We start from the raw sequence: 24,561 nt of genomic DNA on the forward strand, positions 1-24,561 counted from the left end.
CTTCAACTTACGAGCACAATTTCAACTCTTCAGCCATGCTAAATGGAATACCATTGCTCCAAAGGGGTACATTTGTCCAAACGGTCCACAGCACGGAGTCGCCAAACCTTGGCTGTCTTTTGGATCTCCAAGACTTCATCTGAGCCCTGTACAATTAAAAGTCTGCTCTCTCAGCCCTTGTGTATAATTGGAGCCTGTTTCTCTGCTCCTTTTTAACTGAATCTACCTGTTTCTGTCCACTGCCTTTGTTCCTTGCCTTTTGAGACCTCCCCCATCCCTTCTTGAGACCCTTCCCGAGCCCTCCTTCTTGTCCCTCTCTCTGGGATAGTTGCTCGCTAAGGCGCTCTGCACTCAGACATCTCACATAGGCTTTTGTGGCAGTCTCTTTGCACCAGCCCACTGGGCGGCCCTTGGCCTGTGCTGAACTGAGCATGTGCAGCCCATTCCCCGGCCTGTGCATGTGCCGGAAGCCTGAAGACTGCCGGGGACTTGGCGTTCCCGACCTATGTTCCCGTCGAGCAGGTAAATGTGGTGTTCATAAAAAAGCAGTTCAAATGTGTGACAGAAGTGAAGATGTGGGAAAATAATGGATGGAATCTCATTAGGTCCATGTTGAGCATTGCGTCCTCTTCTAGGTGTTGAGTACCAAATGCTTAGTGGAGTCAAAGGTACCTAATGCAGGTTAATTGGTTGGCAGTAATTGAACCAGGTAAAGCATGTGACAACACTTCTATGACTGGTCAGACAGCTTTTTGCACAGGGAGATTCAGAACAAAGGAGCACAAACGTTTTTATTTCCTTGTAAGTTGTTTACCCGACAGCCAATGGGAGGAGCTTAGCATGGTGTGAAGGCAATCTCTTCCAACATTAATTGTCAGAACAGGTGTACCAATGATGTCGGCTGCGATAGGTGACATCCTTCACCCTCGTCTTACAGTCCCTCGCTCAGTAGTCATTCTTTTCACAGATACGTCCAATATTGCCTTTAGCCTGTTTTTCAAACTTGACTTCAAATCAATTGCAAATATGACCAAATGAAATCATTTTACAACTTTTGTTTCTGACTATAATTTTCAGTTGTATTTTTTGTATTTAAAACCATATCAGAATCTCACCTGAAACAGTGTCAATTGTGCAGGGAGGAGGGTAATTGTGCAGGGAGGAGGGTAATATGCGCAGAACCATTATTGGAAATTGCTCATTTTATTTTCTGGAGGAAAATAAATCTGCAACGTACAAGTTGCAGGTCTTATAAACATGAAAGAACGTGACCAGCTGATACATAACAAGAACAGGAAGGATAACGATCGCCCATTGTATTACTCCGGTTGTGAAATTAAACCCTGGAGAATGTGCAGATTGTATTGTGGATTCCGTCACTGTTTTTCTAAATATATCTGAGGCCTTCCCCATTTGAATGTGGTAAAGCAAAATGGAACTCTTGAGGCTCTGCCTATGCTTTTGAGCTTGATGTTTTAACTATATTTGGAAATAAAATGATTCTATATGTATGCTGATGACTCCTAACTGATAATCTGGCACGCACAATTTTCCGAATGCTGGCAACTTCATTTTACTCTGCTCTTCAAGTGCAAAGGCTTTTTTTTATGAGCATCTCAGCCAAGTCCTGCCTCTCTCTCTCATTCACTGAGCAGCTTTACAGAAGAGAGTTACGAGATGGAGCAATTAAGCCATGGACCTTAGCTAGTTTCCCCTTCTCCTGTTTAAGCACCTAGGACCAGCGAAGGCTACTGGCTTAATTATTGGCATATTAATTGTTACTACTTTGAGCACCGAATACTAGGAAAGTTAAAAAGGGGAAGGGGATTCTACATCTGTGAAGTACAGCAGGGAATGCTGCTGCCTCAATAACCGGAGACCAGTGATATGCACCCTTTCTTGGTGGAAACCTTTCCGAACTGCACAGCCTAGCAACATGAACTCTGCATCCTCCTCCTTTGCCAGCTTGTAAGGCACTTCGAAATTCTGCACAAACACCCAAAATGGTATCGGTTCTCCTCTTACCTGTTGAAATACCAACTCCCAACTGGCACAACAGTGCTTTTAACAAACCTTTCAACTCTTCCTGCAGAATGGCGGTGAACGTTTGTCATTCTTAGAATCATAGAATCTACGGCATGGAGACAGACCCTTCGGCTCAAACTGGTCCATGCCAACCAAAAAGCCCATCTAAGCTAACCTCATTTGCCTGCATTTGACTCGTATCCCTCTAAACCTTTCCTATCCATGTATCTGTCCAAATGCCTTTATTGTCGATGACCCTGCCTCAACCGCTTCCTCCGGCAGCTCATTCCACATACCTACCACCCTCTGTGTAAAAAAAAAAAAAGTAATTGCTCCTCAGGTTCCCATTAATTCTTTCTCCTCTTAACTTGGATTGGATTTGTTTATTGTCACGTGTACCGAGGTCCAATGAAAAGTATTTTTCTGCGAGCAGCTCAAACAGATCATTTAGTGCATGAAAATAAAATAAAAAGAAGGTGCATAATAGAGCAACCCAAGGTACACAATGTAAATAAATAGAAAAGATTAGTACGATTATAAGAGATGTAAAAAGAGGATCTGTTTGGGAGAGCTCATAGAGAGTCACCACGCTCCGTAAATCTGTGATCTTGATTCCCCAACCCTGGGAAAAAGATAGGGTGCATATTTAAAAATGGGATCCATGTGCACTGCATCAGTGCAGCTGAGATACTTTGGGAGGGGAGGAAAAATACCCAAGGTATCTCAGCAAACAAAGCCAGACTGGTCACACTATTTCATAAATGCTCACACCACTCACCCCGAGAAACCACTTCAGGTAGAAGCCACAGTGCTCAGTGTTGTGCGAGTGCTTTTCATTGACTTTGCTGCCTGGTGTCTGTAACAATTATTTAAAAATGGGATCCATGAACCATTTTAATTGAATATTTGATTTTGATTTGATTTGATTTGTCACATGTACCGAAGTACAGTGAAAAGTATTTTTCTGCGGCCGAGGGACACAGTACACAGTACGTACATAGTAACAAAAGAATAATCAACAGAGAACATTGACAAATGGTACATCGACAAACAGTGATTGGTTACAGTGCGGAACAAGGGGCCAAACAAAGCAAATCCTGGGGGGGTCGTGTCAGGTCATCGGGTCCGGTCTTCGAGGTTCGAAGGATCCTCCAATCTGTAAAAAAAACATGGAAGAACATTGTTAATAATGATATAAGAAGAGGAAAATAGTTTTAGTAGGTCAGAACGCCAATAGGAAACAAAAGAAAAGGGAAGTGGGGAGAGCTCTCAGAAAGTCACCATGCTCCGGCGCCATCTTGGATAACAAAAATATAAAATAAAGAAAATATGAATAAAGAAAATGTTTCCGCTGCTTGGGGCAATTTCCCCAGTGCTCTAGTATATGGCTATGAATCCATGACCTGACTTTCAGAGCTCCATCTCAAATCGCTTTTTAGGAGCAGAGAAGCATAGTATGTAGTTCAGGAAAGAAAATCTCCTTGGAACTGAAAATAAAACTTAACCTTGATCTTTTCTTTAAGTGGGAAGAATTTCTGGAATTTTTGCCCTTCAGTGAAATGTTGATCCACCTGGCTGACAGGGAAAAGGATTGACTACCACCTGGCTTACAGGAAAAAGGATTGACTAAAGTTAATTTACACTTTGTCTTGATTTCCTCCTGAAGCATCTCTCTTTTTGCGTGTAGTTGACTATGAGGCTTGACTAACTTGCTGAGCAATTTTTGGTGCCAAGGAGAAAGTGTTTGAAGTCTTCTGCTACTGAGCTCCCACCTCTTACAGTTCCTTCCATTATTCTCATCGCCTCAGGGCTCTGCTCAAACTGTGTAGAGAAATGATTGGTGCCACATATCGACATCACTTGTGTTCGTTGGCCTGCATTGGCTCTTGATTAAGCAACACTTTTATATTAAAAAAAAACATTTATCTTGTTTTCAAATCCCGCCATGGCCCTTCTCTTACAACCTGCTGCGATTTCCAACTCTGGCCTCCTATGCATCCTGATTTTTAATTAATCCGTCATTGGTTGCATCATTAGCTAAGGAGCTGGAATTTCCTGCCTAAATCAATACGAATAAACAACAGCACCTCCTCCACAATAGTCCTCAATACCGGGCCCCGCAAGGCTGCGTACTTATCCCCCTACGCTACTCCCTTTACACACATGATGGCGTGGCAAAATTTGGTTCCAACTCCATCGACAAGTTTGCTGACGACACGCCCATACTGGGCTGGATCTCAAACAACAACGAGTCAGAATACAGGAGGGAAATAGAGAACCTAGTGGAGTGGTGTAATGACAACAATCTATCCCTCAATGGCAGCAAAACTAAAGAGCTGGTCAGTGACTTCAGGAAGCAAAGTACTGTACACACTCCTGTCTGCATCAACGGGGCCGAGGTGGAGATGGTTAGCAGTTTCAAATTCCTAGGGGTGCACATCTCCAAAAATCTGTCCTGGTCCACCCACGTTGACGTTACCACCAGGAAAGCACAACAGCTCCTATACTTCTCAGGAAACTAAGGAAATTCGGCATGTCCACATTAACTCTCACCAACTTTTACAGATGCACCATAGAAAGCATCCTATCTGGCTGCATCACAGCCTGGTATGGCAACTGCTCGGCCCAGGACCGCAAGAAACTTCAGAGAATCGTGAACACCGCCCAGTCCATCACAAAAACCTGCCTCCCATCCATTGACTCCATCTACACCTCCCGCTGCCTGGGGAAAGCGGGCAGCATAATCACAGACCCCTCCCACCCGGCTTACTCACTCTTCCAACTTCTCCCATCGGGCAGGATGAGAACACGCACGAACAGACTCAAAAACAGTTTTTCCCCGCTGTTAGGAAACTCCAAAACGAACCTCTTATGGACTGACCTGATTAATACTACAATCCAATCCAATCTCTGTCTCTCTAGTCCTTTAAGATGTTTCTCAAAACCTATCATTTTGACCACGTGTCTGATTATCTCATGTGGCTCCATGTCAAATTATGTTTGACAACATTCCTGTAAAGTCTTGCAATATTAATAAGTGCTATATGGTCAGCACAGTCTGCTGCCTCAGTGCCAGGCACCTGGATTTGATCCCACCGTTGCTGATTCTGTGTAGAGTTTGTATGTTCTCCCCGTGTCATAGAATTTACAGTGCAGAAGGAGGCCATTTGACCCATCAACTCTGCACCAGCCCTTGGAAAGAGCACCCTACCCAAGCCCACACGTTCACCCTATCCCCGTAACCCCACACCTTCACCCTGGGACTCTGGAGCTGTGAAGCAACTGTGCTAACCACTATGCTGCTGTGCTGCCCCCAAACTGTCTGTGCGGGTTACCTCCCACAGTCCAAAGATGTGCAGGTTTGGTGGATTGACCATGCTAAATTGGCCCTTGTCCACGGAGGTGCAGGTTGGGTTACGGAGATAGGTAGGGGTGGGTGGAGGAGTGGGCCTGGGTTGAGTGCTCTTTTGGAGGATCATTGCAGATTTGATGGGCTGAAAGGCCTCCTTCTGTACTGTAGGGATTCTGTGGATCTATAAATGCAAGTTCTTGCTGTAATATACTGCCCTTGTGAAGTTTCACCGGTAGCGTGATCACAAATGTGGTTTCCTTTCAAATTGATCTCAATCACAAAACCAAGTTTATGGAAGGTGGGTACATCAGATGATAAAACCAGTTGTTATGGAGGAAAGACTGCTGACTGAGGGAGTTATCCAGTCATGATCAAGACCAACATTCAGTTAATTAGCAAGAATCCTTCTTTAGATTTATTCGGATCCTGGCCTCTCGACTTTTTATCGGAGTGAAACTAAGCTTGAGTTCAAGGAACATTTCTGAAATTCTGAGGAGTGGAAAGACAGTGAAGTTTAAACCCCACTTGTATCCCACGATCTCCATAATGACTGTGATTTATCGCACTGCCTCACGTTTTAAAAATTCTTTCATCCAAAATCTGTTCCACCTATCACACTTTGTGAAGGTTATGCTTTAGAAAAGATATTTTAACTTCTTGTGCATGCATTATACTTGTATTCTGCATTATGCCATGTCACAAAGCTTCCACATATTGTTCAGCAATATACATATCTGACTTGGTTTTAATTAATTTTGATCTGGTGGCATGGCACTTTCTACATCTTGCAAAGGGCTGTGGAGGTGAGGTGTGTATTTTACTGCTTCATCGTAACAATGAACACTTTCTGCAATCTTTAGGGCTGAAACATTCACTGGGGTAATTGTATTGCGGCATGATTGATTTTGGAAGGGACATTATCACAATATTGCAAAATTTCCATTGGTTATTTTGTTATGTGTATGTGTTGACTCGATGGGTGAGGGTGCTCACTGATATGTTGACTATTAATAGGCTGGAGCAGGCGTGTTCGAACCAGGCTAATCCTGCTCTTTCTTTACATGTATGTTAAGTGGCAGTCGGCTTGTATGTTTCGCAAAGGATGCTGGGTATTTATTAGGAACCTATTTTCTTTCTCTGACCCTGGAATTTATAGATCCGACTTCTGCTAGTATCTGCAACTGAAACCACAAATTGGAGGAGAGACGAGGGGTTAAATCAGGAATATCTTTAATTTGTATGGAACTACCGTTGTTGTTCTCTGCTTTACTCTACTCGGGTGGTTTTGATGCGTAGTGTTGATCAAAGAACAACAAGCTTTGTTAACGAACAAACTACTTTATTTAACACTACTCACTGGATTCAACACTTATCCCGAAGAAACATACTGTTGATAAATAACACACAAACTACTCTCATCTACATTTAAACTCACTAACAGTTTAAACTACTATCTGCACTCTCTCTCTATCTTCAGTCTGTCTAGCTAACTCCTCCCTCCTTCTGCTACCATCATCTCCAACCTTCTGTCCCACAAAGTTTAGCACCATCCCTTATATATATATATACTTATGGTAACTCCCTCTAGTGGCTACGTGTATACATTTCATTAACCCTTGCATTGATTCATGTATGATAACAGCACACTATCTACTGGCCAAATGCCCTGATCTATCATGCTCACTACTAGGATATTTTTATGTGAAGGTTTGAGTTATATATCACAATTGTAACAGTGCAGAAGGAGGCCATTTGGCCCATCATGTCTGCACCAGCTCTCTGAATGAACAAATGATCGATTACGTTGTACACAAAAGCAAATGATGTGGCTCTAGAAACCAGAAATAAAAACAGTAAGTGCTGAAAACACTCAACAGATCAAACGGCATCTGCGAGGAGAGAAACCGATTTATTGGCCTGGATTTTCACTGAGTCAGATTGTCTCCGGAACCCTTTATAAATGACAGGTAGGTCCCGATTTTGGGATTCCAGATCCCATTCCGTTGCTGCCTAATTTTCGGGAGTGCCTTTCACGGATGCAGGCTGCTCCCTGTCAGAAGCCTGCATACAGAACCTCCATCCTCGCTGGCTCCATTGCGGAGATGTGTATCTCCTACTCCTCCACAATTTTCATGGAGTCAGGCCAGGTTTTTACAAGAGCTATGATTCACAGCCCCTTAGAGGAGTCATGAACCCTAGTGTACATGAGGAGTCATGAACCCTAGTGTCTCCTTCCTGTCACTTATGCCAAGCTCTACCCTTCCGCCAGTCCTTCGTGCCCCCATACCAAGCTCTGGAACTTGCATGTCCCTTGATCCACTGCACACTTTCTGTGAATGAACACCATAGTGTATATTGGGATCTGTTTTTTTAAAGAAAAGCTTTGAAAAAATGTAATCCATTTATAATTTATCCAACGAAAAAGGAAGTCCAGATCAAGCAAATAAAAGTGTCAAGCATCCAGGCCCTTTGAAGTTTCAAAGACCACAAACCTTGACACCACCTAACTTCTATCAACAAGCATTGTGAAATTGACTGCAGAGAGCCTGAGTTGTCAATCAAATACTTTTTTCCTCTGGGGAACAGGTGTTCTCCTACTTTAATTGATGTCTGGGCTCTCTGCCAAGTATACATTATGAGGCTTGGTTAAGAGCCGAAGATCTAATGGAGAAAATACTGGACAAGCACAGCAGGTCTGGCCACATCTTTGAAGGGAGAAGGGAGCTAATGTTTTGCGTCTGGATGACTCTTTGTCAGAGTTTAAACTGCGGTCCTGCATGCCCTCTCGGTTGGATAAGACCATAAGACAAAGGAGCAGAATTAGGCCACTCGGCCCATCGAGTCTGCTCCACCATTCAATCATGGCTGATATTTTCTCATCCCCATTCTCTTGCCTTCTCCCCATAACCCCTGATACCGTTATTAATCAAGAATCTATCTATCTCTGTCTTAAAGCCACTCAGTGATTTATGTAAAAGATCCCCTGGCTTGATTTTGAAGAATGGCAGGATAGTTCTACCCAGTGGTATGGCCATTATTAACCCCTCAACTGAAGTCACCAGATAATCTTTTTTTATAAATCACACTGCCTTTAGTGGTAGCTTTTTGTTGGCAAATTTGTTTCTTATTCTTTCACAGGATGTAATAATCTTTATTATTGTCATAAGTAAGCTTGCATTAACACTGCAATGAAGTTACTGTGAAAAGCCCCTAGTCGCCACATTCCGGCACCTGTTTGGGTACACTGAGGAAGAATTCAGATTGTCCAATTCACCTAACAGCATCTTTTGGGACTTGTGGGAGGAAACCAGAGCATCCGGAAGAAAACCCGTGCAGACACAGGGAGAACGTGCAGACTCCGCAAAGACCCAAGCTGGGACTCGAACCTGGGACCCTGGTGCTGTGAAGCAACACTGCTAATCACTGTGCTACCTTGCCACCCATGTCGGTGTCACTGGCTAGGTTAGCATTCATTGCCCTTGTCAGGTGGATGTACCTTTAAGAAATGGGTGTTTATCAAATAGCTGCAGTGATGTCAGTGTGTGGGTGGAGCTGGGCTGTCTGTCTTGCACTTTTGTTTTTGAGCTGGCAGTTGCAGTGTGTTTTTGATTTCGTTTTCAGAGGTGGATAGCTGCATTCAAAGCAAGGAGCTGTATAATGATTTCTCTCTCTACCAGCTAAAGAATGTCTCCAAATCATTGATGATTTCAAAGTAATACCTGTTTCTGTAGAGCCTTCTGTCTTTATTTTAAAAAGGATTTAACTTTTATAGAGGTTGTTTGGGAAGTTATTAAGGGTTACCTATAGAATATTGTATTTGGGAAAGTTTTAGTGCTTGTAGTTGATAAGATGTTTACGGTGTGTTTATAAAATGTTAACTGGATTCATAGAATAAACATTGTTTTGTTTTAAACATACTTTAGCTCTCTGTTGCACCACACCTGTAAAGTGGGCCCTTGTGCTTCCCATAACCACAATGTATTTAAAGTTGTGGGTCAGGTGAACTCCATGGTATACTTTGGTGTTCTCTAAACCCTGGCCCATAATACCCTTGAGAAGATGGTGATGTGCCGCCTTCTTTAACTGCTGCAGTCCACGTGGTTATCTGTACACCCATAGTGCTGGTGCCACGTCTCCTGCATTAGAACAATGCCAACTTCATTGGCTGTAAAATATTTTGCGATTCTATGGTGGTTGAAGTTAGTTAAATCGTGTAAAAATACAATTCATTCCAATCTTGTTGTTCTTCAACAGTGAATGCTATTTTTAATTAACTCTCTTCTCTTTCCTCCACCCACCCGTGCCCCCGTCCCCCCCAGTCCCCCCAGCCAGTTCCTACCTCACTCTACTGTCTTTTATCCCACCTCCACTTTCTGGGCACAACCTCCAACCATGTTATACATCCCCAGGCTCTAACCTGCCCTATCTTTTCACTCCGCATCCTAACCTTTTGGTGCTTTCCTTCTCAAACCCACTCTGCATCCCTCCCTTCCCCCATCCCCAACCCCGAGGAACTCCTCTGTGTGACTTCTTTAGGGATCCTTTTGAAGACATCCCTTAAAATGTTTCTGCTGTCGTCCTGGGATTCTCTCTGCTCAGCACACCATCGAGGGCCGAAGGGCCTGTTCTGTGGTGTACTATACTGTTCTGTGACTGAGTTCTGAGTAAAGCAGTTGCTTCAGGAGTGTGATATTGAGCATATTCCCCTCGCTGGTTTTTAGTGATCAATGTTGGGCATGTTGGCTTTGGAGAAAATGCTGTTTTTGGGCTAGCTTTCTTCCCACCGGATTTGGAGGATCTGGTGAAGGCACCGCCGGTGGTGTGACCACAATTCAGTAAGTTTTAAAGTACTGGTGGACAAGGATAAGAGTGGTCCGAGGATGAATGTGCTAAATTGGGGGAAGGCTAATTATAACAATATTAGGCGGGAACTGAAGAACATAGATTGGGGGCGGATGTTTGAGGGCAAATCAACATCTGACATGTGGGAGGCTTTCAAGTGTCAGTTGAAAGGAATACAGGACAGGCATGTTCCTGTGAGGAAGAAAGATAAATACGGCAATTTTCGGGAACCTTGGATGACGAGTGATATTGTAGGCCTCGTCAAAAAGAAAAAGGAGGCATTTGTCAGGGCTAAAAGGCTGGGAACAGACGAAGCCTGTGTGGCATATAAGGAAAGTAGGAAGGAACTTAAGCAAGGAGTCAGGAGGGCTAGAAGGGGTCATGAAAAGGCATTGGCAAATAGGGTTAAGGAAAATCCCAAGGCTTTTTACACTTACATAAAAAGTAAGAGGGTAGCCAGGGAAAGGGTTGGCCCACTGAAGGATAGGCAAGGGAATCTATGTGTGGAGCCAGAGGAAATGGGCGAGGTACTAAATGAATACTTTGCATCAGTATTCACCAAAGAGAAGGAATTGGTAGATGTTGAGTCTGGAGAAGGGGGTGTAGATAGCCTGGGTCACATTGTGATCCAAAAAGACGAGGTGTTGGGTGTCTTAAAAAATATTAAGGTAGATAAGTCCCCAGGGCCGGATGGGATCTACCCCAGAATACTGAAGGAGGCTGGAGAGGAAATTGCTGAGGCCTTGACAGAAATCTTTGGATCCTCGCTGTCTTCAGGGGATGTCCCGGAGGACTGGAGAATAGCCAATGTTGTTCCTCTGTTTAAGAAGGGTGGCAGGGATAATCCCGGGAACTACAGGCCGGTGAGCCTTACTTCAGTGGTAGGGAAATTACTGGAGAGAATTCTTCGAGACAGGATCTACTCCCATTTGGAAGCAAATGGACGTATTAGTGAGAGGCAGCACGGTTTTGTGAAGGGGAGGTCGTGTCTCACTAACTTGATAGAGTTTTTCGAGGAGGTCACTAAGATGATTGATGCAGGTAGGGCAGTAGATGTTGTCTATATGGACTTCAGTAAGGCCTTTGACAAGGTCCCTCATGGTAGACTAGTACAAAAGGTGAAGTCACACGGGATCAGGGGTGAACTGGCAAGGTGGATACAGAACTGGCTAGGCCATAGAAGGCAGAGGGTAGCAATGGAGGGATGCTTTTCTAATTGGAGGGCTGTGACCAGTGGTGTTCCACAGGGATCAGTGCTGGGACCTTTGCTCTTTGTAGTATATATAAATGATTTGGAGGAAAATGTAACTGGTCTGATTAGTAAGTTTGCAGACGACACAAAGGTTGGTGGAATTGCGGATAGCGATGAGGACTGTCTGAGGATACAGCAGGATTTAGATTGTCTGGAGACTTGGGCGGAGAGATGGCAGATGGAGTTTAACCTGGACAAATGTGAGGTAATGCATTTTGGAAGGGCTAATGCAGGTAGGGAATATACAGTGAATGGTAGAACCCTCAAGAGTATTGAAAGTCAAAGAGATCTAGGAGTACAGGTCCACAGATCACTGAAAGGGGCTACACAGGTGGAGAAGGTAGTCAAGAAGGCATACGGCATGCTTGCCTTCATTGGCCGGGGCATTGAGTATAAGAATTGGCAAGTCATGTTGCAGCTGTATAGAACCTTAGTTAGGCCACACTTGGAGTATAGTGTTCAATTCTGGTCGCCACACTACCAGAAGGATGTGGAGGCTTTAGAGAGGGTGCAGAAGAGATTTACCAGAATGTTGCCTGGTATGGAGGGCATAAGCTATGAGGAGCGATTGAATAAACTCGGTTTGTTCTCACTGGAACGAAGGAGGTTGAGGGGCGACCTGATAGAGGTATACAAAATTATGAGGGGCATAGACAGAGTGGATAGTCAGAGGCTTTTCCCCAGGGTAGAGGGGTCAATTACTAGGGGGCATAGGTTTAAGGTGAGAGGGGCAAAGTTTAGAGTAGATGTACGAGGCAAGTTTTTTACGCAGAGGGTAGTGGGTGCCTGGAACTCACTACCGGAGGTGGTAGTGGAGGCAGGGACGATAGGGACATTTAAGGGGCATCTTGACAAATATATGAATAGGATGGGAATAGAAGGATACGGACCCAGGAAGTGTAGAAGATTGTAGTTTAGTCGGGCAGTATGGTCGGCACGGGCTTGGAGGGCCGAAGGGCCTGTTCCTGTGCTGTACATTTCTTTGTTCTTTGTTCTTTGTTCTCTCACACTTTGGGGTTCCTGCTGTAAGTTGCCCAAGTCTATGAAGTATATTGGAGTGTGGGAATCACTGCTGCCTGGTATATCACGTCCTTAGTCTTGGGTTTTACATCCTGGTCCTCATACTCTTTATCTCAGTCAGTTGCAGGCTGAGCTGGCACATGGATGCAATGATGTTTCATGATTCATGTTTTTGTTGCAAAGAACTCCCAGTAATTAAGTAGTTGAAACAATTGTAAATCACATAAGGTGTGCCAGTAGCATTGGCCAGCACCAGTTCTCACGAGCTGTGCCACTTAGAAATGATGAAATGTTTTGCTAATTTATACATCTTGCCAAATTGGTTTTAAGTGGTCCATGTTACAAGTCTGCACTTTTAAGATGAATGTGCAGTCACCTAAAGGTGATGAGGCCAGATGTTTTTGCATTTTATCTTGTATTTAATCAGGCAGCAATTTAATAAGCTTGATCACACATTGACACAGTGTTTAAGAAAGAATGTTAGTATTTATATAGTTTTCTAATCGTGTATAAACTGCTTGTATGAATAAATCCCACAGTTACCACTCCATTTGACTGGAATGGGGCTTCTTGTGGTGTTCCCCACTGAAGTGTGAGTGGTGGGATCAAGCGTCTGTCTATAAGCAATGAGATTAAGGAAGATAAAGAGGGATGATGGGGAAGGAAATCGGGTAAATTGGAGTTAAATAAGGCACAGGGAGAGACCGAAAAGAGACAAAGAAAAATGTTAAATCCTCTGCACGTTTGAATCATAGAATCATAGAATTTACAGTGCAGAAGGAGGCCATTCGGCCCATCGAGTCTGCACCGGCCTTTGGAAAGAGCACCCTACCCAAGCCCACACCTCCACCCTATCCCCGTAACCCCATCTAACCTTTTTTGGACACTAAAGGCAATTTAGCATGGTCAATCCACCTAACCTGCACATCTTTGGACTGTGGGAAGAAACCGGAGCACTCGGAGGAAACCCACGCAGATACGGGGAGAACGTGCAGACTCCGCACAGACAGTGACCCAAGCTGGGAACCGAACCTGGGACTCTGGAGCTGTGAAGAAACAGTGCTAACTACTGTCCTACCATGCCACCCGATGTTTGGGACATCGTATTTTAAATTATTCCCTTTCTGGGCCAAAGTGATTAAGTAACATTGCAAGAACATAAATTTAATCAGTAAAATGATCCCTACACGATCGAGTATCAGCCCGAACGCTCTGCAGCAAGTTCAGTGGATTACGTGATGCAATTCTCATGACTACATTTCAAAATAGCTTAATTGGCTGGAAAGAACTTGAACCATCCAGATTTTGTGAAAGACTCTATTTAAATACAAGTCTTTGCTTTCTTCCATCTCTGTGAGGCTAATGATGGAGCGACACAAATTGTCCAATGGTTTGTGGGGATTTACAAGTCACCAGAGTATCACTTCCTTGTTGGACGATTTGAACACTCATTGCATTAAACTTGTGATAATTTTGGCGCATTACTCCACTATCTAAACATTGAAAAACAAATATTTAGCCTTGCAGGTTTGAAAATTAGCTTTAATTCTTGAATTGGTTATATTTCTGTACGTAGATTGGTTGTAAGGACATCAGCAAAATTAAAACAAAAACAAAAATGTATCACAGGATTTGAGTATCTGACATGATAATAGGTTATAAATTCCTGACTTTACGGAAATGAGGATCATATTTCCCCCCCGCCCTTCTTTCCACCTCATCACTCAACCCATCTTTCAAACCAAGAGGGAACAAGTACAATTGACCCAAGGTGCCTGGGTCAGCGTGACTGCCAGACCGCCTCTTCCCTCTGCAGGCCCTTGTTACATTTACATTTTAAGAAACCTAGCAGAAGAACAAAGACTCCAGATTTGTTGTGTCACTCGCTGTAGTCAGTTTTATCTTTCAACTTGAACTAGTTTCATATCGGTTGCTGTTTTGAGTTTTAGAAAAGAGCCCCATATTTTTTGAGAAAAGTGTAGATAAAACTTCCTGAAAATTGTTTTCTAGAATTAGGTTTCTTAAAATCTGATTGTATGTAATTATAGTTTCACTGATCATATCTCATCTCATAGGTTGAGGCAGATATGTTAGCGACCTTTGAGACTTCTCTGCATAGACACATGAACAGACGGGCTATATAAGGGTACAGGAATTTGGTCTAGATAGGACACGTGATCGGTGCAGGCTTGGAGGGCCGAAGGGCCTGTTCCTGTGCTGTATTCTTTTTCTCACCGAACAAGAAAAACATCAGGTAGCAGATTGATTGACCAGGCCGTTAACACATTTTATCTGCTCAAATGTCATTTTAACAATGGTCATTTTATCAATGACCTAGAGGAAGGCGCAGAAGGGTGGGTGAGTAAATTTGCAGACAATACTAAAGTCGGTGGTGTTGTCGATAGTGTGGAAGGATGTAGCAGGTTACAGAGGGATATAGATAAGCTGCAGAGCTGGGCTGAGAGGTGGCAAATGGAGTTTAATGTAGAGAAGTGTGAGGTGATTCACTTTGGAAGGAATAACAGGAATGCGGAATATTTGGCTAATGGTAAAGTTCTTGAAAGTGTGGATGAGCAGAGGGATCTAGGTGTCCATGTACATAGATCCCTGAAAGTTGCCACCCAGGTTGATAGGGTTGTGAAGAAGGCCTATGGACTGTTGGCCTTTATTGGTAGAGGGATTGAGTTCCGGAGTCGGGAGGTCATGTTGCAGCTGTACAGAACTCTGGTACGGCCGCATTTGGAGTATTGCGTACAGTTCTGGTCACCGCATTATAGGAAGGACGTGGAGGCTTTGGAGCGGGTGCAGAGGAGATTTACCAGGATGTTGCCTGGTATGGAGGGAAAATCTTATGAGGAAAGGCTGATGGACTTGAGGTTGTTTTCGTTGGAGAGAAGAAGGTTAAGAGGAGACTTAATAGAGGCATACAAAATGATCAGGGGGTTGGAGAGGGTGGACAGTGAGAGCCTTCTCCCACGGATGGAAATGGCTGGCACGAGGGGACATAACTTTAAACTGAGGGGTAATAGATATAGGACAGAGGTCAGAGGTAGGTTCTTTACGCAAAGAGTAGTGAGGCCGTGGAATGCCCTACCTGCTACAGTAGTGAACTCGCCAACATTGAGGGCATTTAAAAGTTTATTGGATAAACATATGGATGATAATGGCATAGTGTAGGTTAGATGGCTTTTGTTTCGGTGCAACATCGTGGGCCGAAGGGCCTGTACTGCGCTGTATTGTTCTATGTTCTATGTTCTAAATCAACCAACGCATCCATAGACCTTATTTTTACGTAACTTTTCGTATGTGCTAAGATAGCCACAATCAATGACTTGGTCCATCTAGCAGACCCTAGACTTCAAAAACAGACCACAAGGTTTGCTGTTAATGTCCCTCGTTTGATTTGACTTTTCCAGCCAGATTCTGCTTCAAATTAATGACGTTACCAGCATTCGACGCCTCCCTGATTGTCCATTACAGATTATCACTGTTGTTTGCATGATGTCGTTATATGTTCAGCTACTAACCTTTCCCATTCACTTCATCCAATATCGTTCTGTACCACAGTGGATGGACGTTTGCTATAACTTCATCAAATATACAGTCAATCTTCTCTTAGTATAAAGTGCACACACTGGGTGGAATTTCTGGGCTCATCTGGAGTGAGAATAAAGATTGGAGGGGGGGAAATTTAATTGCCCCGGGGGTCACAATTCAAGATTTGTGATGACAGGTTGAACTTCTGGTTTTAAGCTGGAAGCGATTTCAGGTGAGTTGACCTTTGCCACGCTAATGATCAGGAAGCTCTTTTGTATTCATTAGAACCCCATGCATTCTCGTTAAAACTCCAGCTTGTCAGTATTACGCTCACGGTTGCAATCTTGTTCGTAATAAAAACAAAGAAAAGTACAGCACAGGAACAGGCCCTTCGGCCCTCCAAGCCTGTGCCGACCATGCTGCCCGTCTAAACTAAACTCTTCTGCTCTTCCTGGGTCCTTATCCCTATATTCCCATCCTATTCATGTATTTGTCAAGATGCCCCTTAAACGTCACTATCATTCCTGTTTCCACCACTTCCTCTGGCAGCGAGTTTCAGGCACCCACTACCCTCTGTAAAAAAAACTTGCCTCGTACATCTCTTCTAAACCTTGCCCCTCGCACCTTAAACCTATGCCCCCTAGTAATTGACCCCTCTACTCTGGGAAGAAGCCTCTGATGATCCATTCTGTCTAAGCCCCTCATAGTTTTGTAGACCTCTATCAGGTCTCCCCTCAACCTCCTTCGTTCCAGTGAGAACAAACCGAGTTTATTCAACCGCTCCTCATAGCTAATGCCCTCCATACCAGGCAACATCCTGGTTAATCTCTTCTGCACCCTCTCTAAAGCCTCCACATCCTTCTGGTAGTGTGGTGACCAGAATTGAACACTATACTCCTAACTAAGGTTCTATACAGCTGCAACATGACTTGCCAATTTTTATACTCAATGCCCCGGCCAATGAAGGCAAGCATGCCGTATGCCTTCTTGACTACCTTCTCCACCTGTGTTGCCCCTTTCAGTGACCTGTGGACCTATACACCTAGATCTCTCTGACTGTCAAACACTTGAAGGTTCTACCATTCACTGTATATTTCTTACCTGCAATAGACCTTCCAAAATGCATTACCTCACATTTGTCTGGATTAAACCTCATCTGCCATCTCTCCGCCCAAGTCTCCAAACGATCTAAATCCTGCTGTATCCTCTGACAGTCCTCATCACTGTCTGCAATTCCACCAACCTTTGTGTCGTCTGCAAACTTAATAATCAGACCAGATACATTTTCCTTCAAATCATTTATATATATATATATATATATATATATATATATACTACGAACAACAAAAGTCCCAGCACTGATCCCTGCGGAACACCACTAGTCACAGCCCTCCAATCAGAAAAGCACCCTTCCATTGCTACCCTCTGCCTTCTATGACTTAGCTAGTTCTGTTATCCATCTTGCCAGGTCACCCCTGATCCTGTGTGACTTCACCTTTTGTACCAGTCTGCCATGAGGGACCTTGTCAAAGGCCTTACTGAAGTCCATGTAGACAACATCCACTGCCCTACCTGCATCAATCATCTTAGTGACCTCCTCGAAAAACTCTATCAAGTTAGTGAGACACGACCTCCCCATCACAAAACCGTGCTGCCTCTCGCTAATACGTCCATTTGCTTCCAAATGGGAGTAGATCCTGTCTCGAAGAATTCTCTCCAGTAATTTCCCTACCACTGACATAAGGCTCACCGGCCTGTAGTTTCCTGGATTATCCTTGCTACCCTTAAACAAAGGAACAACATTGGCTATTCTCCAGTCCTCCGGGACATCACCTGAAGACAGTGAGGATCCAAAGATTTCTGTCAAGGCCTCAGCAATTTCCTCTCTGGACTCCTTCAGTATTCTGGGGTAGATCCCATCAGGCCCTGGGGACCTACCTACCGTAATATTTTTCAAGCCACCCAACACCTCGTGTTTTTGGATCTCAATGTGACCCCGGCTATCTACACACCCTTCTCCAGACAATTCCTTCTTTTTGGTGAATACTGATGCAAAGTATTCATTTAGTACCTCGCCCATTTCATCTGGCTCCACACATAGATTCCCTTGCCTGTCCTTCAGTGGGCCAACCATTTCCCTGGCTGCCCTCTTGCTTTTTATGTACGTGTAAAAAGCCTTGGGATTTTCCTTAACCCTATTTGCCAATGACTTTTTGTGACCCCTTTTAGCCCTCCTGACTCCTTGCTTAAGTGCCTTCCTACTTTCTTTATATTCCACGCAGGCTTCGTCTGTTCCCAGCCTTCTAGCCCTGACAAATGCCTCCTTTTTCTTTTTGACGAGGCCTACACTATTTCTCGTTATCCAAGGTTTCGGAAATTTGCCGTATTTATCCTTTTTCCGCACAGGAGCATGCCGGTCCTGAATTCCTTTCAACTGACGGCCGTTCGTAATGAATGAGAAAAATGTGTGTAAGAGGCATGCACCAGATGAGGTAGACTTCTTAAATAAAGCAGGTGCTGGATAAACTCAGCAGGTCTGGCAGCATCTGTGGAGAGAGAAAGAGTTAACGTTACGAGTCAGTATGACCCAGCTGATGCTGCCTAACCGACAGCATTTAATGTTTTTATTTCAGATTTCCAGCATCCGCGTTATTTCGCTTTTATGCGAGGTAGACTTCTTTCTGCACTTTGGATTGAGTAGCTGCTATCTTGCCCCTCTGCCTTCTGTGGCAGGCTATGATTGAATTGGGTATTGGTTTTCTAAGGTGAACAGGGATGACCAAGGGAGGAAGGACGGAGTGAGTATACTGGGCAAGGATGAAGGAAGCTGGGCAAGGGAGGTAGGGTCAGTGGGAAAGGGTGGAACTGGACCCAAACGAAGGTGCAAGGATCTGCAGGGCAGTGTGGGAGGGTATCCTGGTCAGGCATCCAGACTGTCCGGGGCAGGGATGGAGACAGCGAGTGAATGCGGGGGTCCAGGGATTTGGGAAGGGCCTTGCTAGTTGGATGTCGGGGTCCTGTGGTTGGTTGGGGGTGCGGGTTTCAGGGCAGATATGGTGGGAGAGAGATGGTCATAAAAGGGTGGGGTTATTTTTTAAAAATTGTTCCTCGGATGTGGGCATCGCTGGCTGGGCCAGCATTTATGCCCATCCCTGAGGGCATTTAGAGTCAACCACATTGCTGTGGGTCTGGAGTCACATTTAGGCCAAACCCGGTAAGGAGGGGCTGTTTAGCACAGGGCTAAAGAGCTGGCTTTGAAAGCAGACCAAGGCAAGCCAGCAGCACGGTTCAATTCCCGTACCAGCCTCCCCAAACAGGTGCCGGAATGTGGCGACTAGGGGATTTTCACAGTAACTTCATTTGAAGCCTACTTGTGACAATAAGCGATTTTCATTTCATTTTTCATGACAGATTTCCTTCCCTACAGGACATTAGTGAACCAGATGGGTTTTTACGACAGTTGGCAATGGTTTCATGGTCACCGTTAGACTTCTGATTCCAGATTTTTATTGAATTCAAATGTCACCTTCTGCACTGGCGGGATTCGAACCCAGGTACCCAGGACATGATTCTGGGTCTCTGGATTACTATTCCAGTGACAATACCACTACTCCACTGCCTCCCAACTGTTGTCAGTCGTAGAGCCCTAGGGTTGGACTGAAGGTACTGGACAGAATAGTGACGGTGATTGGGGGAGGAAGAGTGTGATGTGGTCGGGAGCAAGTCCAAGCGGATGGTCAAATATGAGGTGGTCTCATTGGGGGTGGTGGGGACGGGTCAGGGAAAGAACAAAACTAATCGCTCAGAAAACGGAGGGTTGGGGTTTGGTGGTGAGGGTCACGGTGAGCATGGGAATGGTAAGGTGTGGAGGCTCGGGAGAGCAGGCACTTGGAAGGAAATGTAATAGCTTCAAGAGTAAGAGTGGGGAGGTTCAAGGAGTGACAGAAGATGGAGGAATGGTTATATTGGGTGGGTCAAGGGTTGGCGGGGGAATTGGTGGGTGACAGGAAGAGGGTGTAAGGTAATGGAACGTTTTGAGTCTCCTCAAAAATGCAGTCACTCCTGACTTGCAATCCTTGAAGTGGGAGGAGTGTCTCTTTGAGTGGGTAGAGTTTTTAAAAATTATTTTTTGGGTGGCATGGTAGCACTGCTGTTTCACAGCGCCAGGGGCCCAGGTTGAATTCTGAGCTCGGGTGACTGGGTGGAGTTTGCACTTTCTCCCCATGTCTACATGGGTTTCCTCCGGGTACTCTGGTTTCCTCCCACAGTCCAAAGATGTGCAAGTTAGGTGGATTGGCAATGCTAAATTGCCCCTTAGTTTTTTTTAAATTTAGAGTACCCAATTCTTTTTTTCCAATTAAGGGGCAATTTAGCATGGCTGATCCACCTCCCCTGCACATCTTTGGGTTGTGGGGGTGAGACTCCACACGGACAGTGACCCCGGGGCCAGGATCGAAGCCGGGTACTCGGTGCCGTGTGACAGCAGTGCTAACCACTGCTTCGCCGTGCTGCCCAAACTGCCCCTTAGTGTCCAAAGATTAGGTGAGGTTACGGGAATAGGGCCTAGGTAGGATGCTTTGTGAAAATCCAACTCCGGTGCCTGTTTGGATACACTGAGGGAGAATTCAGAATGTCCAATTCACCTAACAAGCACGTCTTTCGGGACTTGTGGGAGGAAACCGGAGCACCCGGAGGAAACCCACGCAGACACAGGGAGAACGTGCAGACTCCACACAGACTGGTAAGCTGGTAATCGAACCTGGGACCCTGGTGCTGTGAAGCAGAAGTGTTAACCGCTGTGCTACCGTGACGCCCATGTCCGTTGGCAGAATCTCTATAATTCATATTGTGATGTCCCGAGGATGTGAAAGGCCTGAAGTAAACCCATGTTTAAGTAAAACCCCGTGTAAGAATGTTGTGCAGGTCGGAAAAATTATTTTTCAACCTAACAAATAATAAAGGGATTTAATTGTAGTTTTGAAAAATTGGTTTGGAAGGTGTGTAATGATATCAAAAGCCTCCGTTTCCACTTCAAACTGCAGCCCTGGTATCTATGATTAGCACTGACTTTAAACTCACATCATTCTTTAAATATTAGGTAATGGAAAAAATGTTCTCACGCTGGTGCTTTGTAAGCTTCTAAATGAATCTAGTTATGGAGTAGAGCAAGTTTTAAAAAGAATTACTTTCCTCTGATTAATTCTGCTATTCTGTATATGGGCTTCCTTTGCTGATTGTATATCCTCCATGTTTGAAAGCTGCAGTGTCCCATTCAGCTGAACCTCAAAGCAATCTTTCACTAATTTGTTTTATGTTGTATTTTACTGTTTGGCGATTGAAGTTTAGTTGCGAGTTTTTTTTTTTGGTGGCACGTGAGATGCCAGGAGGCTGTGTATTCCCTGATTAACTACACTTTTCAACATATTCTGCTTTATATTCAATATCACACTCGCTTGGAAAACCTGCACATCAAATATTCCATTAAATTTGTTTGAACAATATAATCCACTCTTTTTTCCCCCCCAAATCATAACAACACTGTGAGTGTATCTACATCACAGGGACTCCAGCGGTTCAGGAAGGCAGCTCACCACTGTGGTATTAGCATAACTGTAAGAATGGCAAGGGTTAATGAAATGTCTAGAGTTGCCACTAGAGGGAGCTACAGCTGCAAGTATACGAGGCATTGATGCTAAGACTTGTGGGGAAGAGTAGTGCAGGAGTTAGTTAGAGACAGACAGAAGTCTAGATAGTGTGAGTAAGAGCAAATCATAGTTTATAACAGTATAAGGATTAGTTGTAGATGAGTGTAGTTTATATGTTAATAGTCAACTGTGTATTCTTTAGGAGTACGTGTTGAATCCAAATTAGCAGTGTTAATAAATTTATAGCTTTGTTCAAGTTCAAGTTATTTTTGTGGTCTTTGTGAACACTACGCCAACCATCCTGAATTTAGCAACACAAAGAGGGCACCACCACCTCAAGGGCATTTAGGGATCATATTGCTGGCTTAGCCACACCCATTGAATGAATTAAATAAAAAAAATTAATGCAGGTTAGTACTTTGGTTAATTCTGATTAGCCAGGAATAAAAATCAGTTATCAATGAACTCCATCATCTTCAATGAAAATTGAAACTAGTTCAGTTGAATTACTTGCAGCCAGCCAGTTGAGCCTTCAAAGTTAACCAGTGTCCAGCTGGTCAGTGCCCAGTTAGTCATGTAAGTCGCTGCCAGTTGGGGCAGTTGAATTATTTTCAGTTGAGTCTTCAAGCTGGTTTCAATTGTGATCACTTGGCCACGTTCAGCCTGATCCTGGATGATTAATTTCTCTGAAATAAAGGAACACTAGACCATGGAGCCGGGTAGAGGGTTGTGCAGGAGGTGAGGGGGTTTGCTAAGTTTGAGGGGACATGTAGAGAGGGGCGGAGTTAATTGAGACCAGAGGCAGAGGTTGTTGGGTCCCTCTGCTGGCCGACCCACTCAATTGCAGTGCCACTTAAATTGCTGAAGCTCATCCTGGCGACCCAGGATCAGTTTCCACAGGCTGTCCTGGAAAATACAAAGAACAAAGAAAAGTACAGCACAGGAACAGGCCCTTCGGCCCTCCAAGCCTGTGCCGACCATGCTGCCTGTCTAAACTAAAATCTTCTGCACTTCCGGAGTCCATACCTGCACATCAATTCCCTCTATTCCCATCCTATTCATGTATATGTCAAGATGCCCCTTAAACGTCACTATCGTCCCTGCTTCCACCACCTCCTCCAGAAGCGAGTTCCAGGCACCCACTATCCTCTGTGTAAAAAAACTTGTCTCAGACATCTCCTTTAAACCTTGCCCTTCGCACCTTAAACCTATGCCCCCTAGTAATTGACCCCTCTACCCTAGGGAAATGCCTGTCTATCCAGTCTGTCTATGCACCATATAATTTTGTAGTGAACCAGGGAGAACCAGCGTCCCTAAAGGGAGAAACAGTCAATGGACCTTTCCTTAAAGTATGGGACAGCTAGCCACCCTGCAGCTAAGTATTAATGCACTTAATCCATTCACATAAATACCACTAATAAATGAAAAAAGTCTGACAATTTAACGTACAACACTATTGTAATAATACAAAAACCAAAACCATGCAAGAACTAACATGAAACAAGTGCAGAAATGTTAAATTAAAGCAGATAATAAAATGAACCATTATTTACATTAAAATGGTGAATGGTTCAATGGATTTTAGTCTCTTTTTCTATTGAGGTTCTGAATCTTCTCAGTTTAATTTAATTCTTCAAACTCTTTCTTGGAAACCTTTTTCCCTGGGTCTGGAGATGGCCAGTGAAACACGCTGGAAAGTAAGAGAACAAAGTTAAGTTTTTAATTAGTCTGGACTTCCAAAACAGTTTGACAAGAGGTCACCAAGCCAATCTCCTGTTGCGAGAAATTGTATCCTCTATGGTGCCTGCAATTAAACAGCCTGTTAGTTCATCGGGGCCACAGTAACCAACAGTCAAAGACTTGACAAATGATGAATTCCTCCTTTTGGCTATATGCCTTATTCCACATTACCTCTGGTATCTCGATACTGCCTGGCAGTTTTACCTGCCAGTAAAATCAGGGATTTACTCAGGTTCCCACACGCAAAATTGGAAGATAATCCAGACTCCAATTAACTACACACTCTCTACATGAGGTTGTCACCAGTTCAGTCTTATTAAATGAAAGTCATTAGCGATGGACGCAAGTTTAACACTCCAACTACCGTCATAATGATCTGCCACCTTTTGCTGAAATCAACATTCATCATCAAATGCTTTGAAATCATTTGTTTTCCATAATACTGCGCACTGACCTCTTTGTGCTCGATACAGGGAGCTTGCTGACTCTGCCTGGGTTGTGCGTCTCCAACACTCTTTCCTTGTGTGGTGCTGGGGTTGCATCACCTCGCCTAGCAACACAATGAAAAATAATTTGCATCATTTATTTATCAGAGTTGGGAGGCCATTGCCTAAATCTAATTCACTCTATCATCTGTTTCAGACCAGGCAGAGCTATGTTAGTCACAGAAAGGGGTGCGCTATGTACCATGAAAATCAAAATTGTATCTCATCCATTTTTTTATAGTTCAACAATTTCCTCATGTAGCTTGTGATGTGCCGCTTCCAGCTGCTTTTTCCAGGACCGGGAAGCTGCATTTTATTTTTAAAAACTTTGAGCCATACTCTCTCTTCCATTGTTACTGCCAGGCCATTGTTAAAGGCATTCCTCTCCTTAATTCTCCAAGAAAGAAAATACTTTTGAAATCACCTAGCTTTAATTTGAGGTCTCGTCAGCCATTTGCAACATAAATCATCATAGAATCCTTGCAGTGTAGAAGGAGGCCATTCGGCCCATCGAGTCTGCACTGACCATTCGAAAGGCTGCCCAAACAGACCCAATCCCCCCTGATACCCCACCTAACCTTAGGACACTTGGGGGCAATTTAGCTTGGCCAATCCACCCAACTGCACATCTTTGGACTATGGGAGGAAACCAGAGTAAATCCA

At 44.1% G+C, this 24,561-nt stretch overlaps 1 protein-coding gene and 1 long non-coding RNA gene across 2 annotated transcripts in view; one reads left to right on the plus strand and one right to left on the minus strand.

Moving 5' to 3' along the window:
* gnal2 (guanine nucleotide binding protein (G protein), alpha activating activity polypeptide, olfactory type 2) overlaps nt 1-24,561 on the plus strand; it is a 550,721-nt gene that overhangs the window by 85,786 nt on the left and 440,374 nt on the right. The gene's annotated exons all lie outside the window — the stretch shown is intronic.
* Nucleotides 1,105-23,964, minus strand: LOC140385824 (uncharacterized). The gene is made up of 3 exons (XR_011933481.1): nt 23,868-23,964; nt 23,227-23,363; nt 1,105-3,181 (listed from the first exon to the last, which is right to left on the minus strand). It is a non-coding gene; the product is annotated as an uncharacterized lncRNA (long non-coding RNA).

This window comes from Scyliorhinus torazame, chromosome 11 (genome assembly GCF_047496885.1).
Source record: "Scyliorhinus torazame isolate Kashiwa2021f chromosome 11, sScyTor2.1, whole genome shotgun sequence".
Classification (NCBI taxonomy): Eukaryota; Metazoa; Chordata; class Chondrichthyes; order Carcharhiniformes; family Scyliorhinidae; genus Scyliorhinus; species Scyliorhinus torazame.